Source organism: Halichoerus grypus, chromosome 11 (genome assembly GCF_964656455.1).
Source record: "Halichoerus grypus chromosome 11, mHalGry1.hap1.1, whole genome shotgun sequence".
In the NCBI taxonomy this organism is placed as follows: Eukaryota; Metazoa; Chordata; class Mammalia; order Carnivora; family Phocidae; genus Halichoerus; species Halichoerus grypus.
The window spans coordinates 48,259,661-48,261,794 of record NC_135722.1 but is presented as its reverse complement, the minus strand read 5'-3'; positions in this window follow the sequence as shown (position 1 = coordinate 48,261,794).

Genomic DNA, 2,134 nt, shown 5'->3' with positions numbered 1-2,134 from the left:
ATTCGGGTTTGTCACTAAGCAGTAAGTTACTTACCTGTTATGCACTTCAGTTTTCTTATCTGTAAACTGGAGAGAATGGTAGTTCCTCTCTCATGGTGCTTTCGGGAGGATTGAATTAATAGCTAAGGAAAGGATTTAGAGTAGTGTTCCATAACTTGTCAGAATGGAGAGGAGAGAAAACATGAGAAAAACAAAAGAGCTCACATCCTTTTCAATTCTTTTACAGCAGCAGAAATAAAACAACCATTAGTAGGTCAATACATTATCCTGGTTCACAGTTTATAGTATTCTTGTTGGTTCCTCAATTTTCACATGCCTCTTCTTTTCCTGCCCTCATTTTGTGTGCTATTTGAGCTTGTACACGTGTGCAAACTTAACACAAATAGCACATGTTCATGAGAATTTATGAGATGATCTCTCCTTTGGCTCCCAAAGCTTCTTGAAAATACCTGGAACATAGACCTTAGCTCACACTACTGTAATATTTTCTACACCTCTGCTCACCCTGGTAAGGGGGTTAAGACCAACGACTGCCTCATTCATCTCCATCTCCCCAGGGGCTAGGATCATTACTGCCACTTGGAAGGGATTCTCTAAGTGACCAATGACTGCCTGACAGAAGGTGTTTCCAACTGGAGGCAAAATAATGCTTTAAAATTCTGGCCCAGCCAATCAGTGAGTTATAGGGCAGTAGCTTTACCAAAAGTTAATTTTGGAATCATTTATTAAATATATTTTGAATTAATTGTTCAGTTTCACTTGAGAAATCTAGTACACATATATAAATGCATACACAGCACTTATGCATTAGTGCATTATGCACACACACACACACTATATTGTAGAAATGTCAGCAAAATCTTAGGGGGAAAATGGAGCTCACTGTAGCTCTTCTAGAGCTCATCTTACTGTTTATTTAAAAGAAACAATTCATTCCTTTTGGGCCTCAGCACCGAACTCTGCTAAACTGAGCTCCTGGGCTGGTAACACATCAGAGAGAAAGGAAGGTGTCATTTGGCAATTTGGCTGCTGCTGATGACACAGTTAGCTCATTAGAGCAAAAGGATAGCAAGTTAAGAGAATTGGTTGCTAGCTTTTCTTTGCAGTAAAGCAAGCTAATATTCTTTCTTTTTTTCTTTCTTTCTTTCTTCTTTCTTTCTTTCTTTCTTTCTTTCTTTCTTTCTTTTTCTCTCTCTCTCTTTTTTTTTTGCTGAGTATGAGAAAATACAACCTATTTATTCTGAGTGAGATAATACTCAGAAAGGAGGGCGCCTGGGTGGCTCAGTTGGTTAAGCAACTGCCTTCGGCTCAGGTCATGATCCTGGAGTCCCGGGATCGAGTCCCACATCGGGCTCCCTGCTCAGCAGGGGGTCTGCTTCTCCCTGTGCCCTCTTCCCTCTCATGCTCTCTGTCTCTCATTCTCTCTCTCTCAAATAAATAAATAAAATCTTTAAATAAATAAATAAATAAATAGATAAATAAATAAATAAATAAAATACTCAGAAAGGAAAGGCTGAAAACCAGAAATACAAATCTTGAGAGGCACAGGGACTGTAAGGTCACTGGGGGAAGGAATCATGCCTGTTTTGTTCACCCTTTGCATAGACACTGAGGACCTGACACAGTCGACTGGCACCAGTAGACCCTTGGTAAATATTGGTTAAATCAGTGTATGAATGAATGTCTCCTAGTTTCAGGAGTATCGCCTTATGCTTCTCCTCCAAATTCTTTAATTATAAAAATATAACATTCTCAGTATTTTCAAGATTACCAAATAAAGAAAGAGAATAAAAGAAAACACATTCGTAATCCACCCATAAAGATAAAATTAGGTTTTGAATATTTTCCTGTAGCGTTTTTACGTCTGCACAGGTGTTGGTATTTGTTTTTGTTTTTGTTTTGGCTGCCTACTTTTAATTTATTTCTCTTAAGACCACCTCCTTGCAATTTCCAGCGACAAAATACAAACAGGAAATGGACTTCATTTCAAATACATAAACAGTGTACTGGAGTTTCAAGTATTACCGATAACATCGTTACAGAAGAATGTCCGCTTACTCTAGGGCATGTCAGTATTCCTGAGGAATAAACATGATCTCTCTTTTCCTCCCACTCGGACGCTCTCAGGTATAAG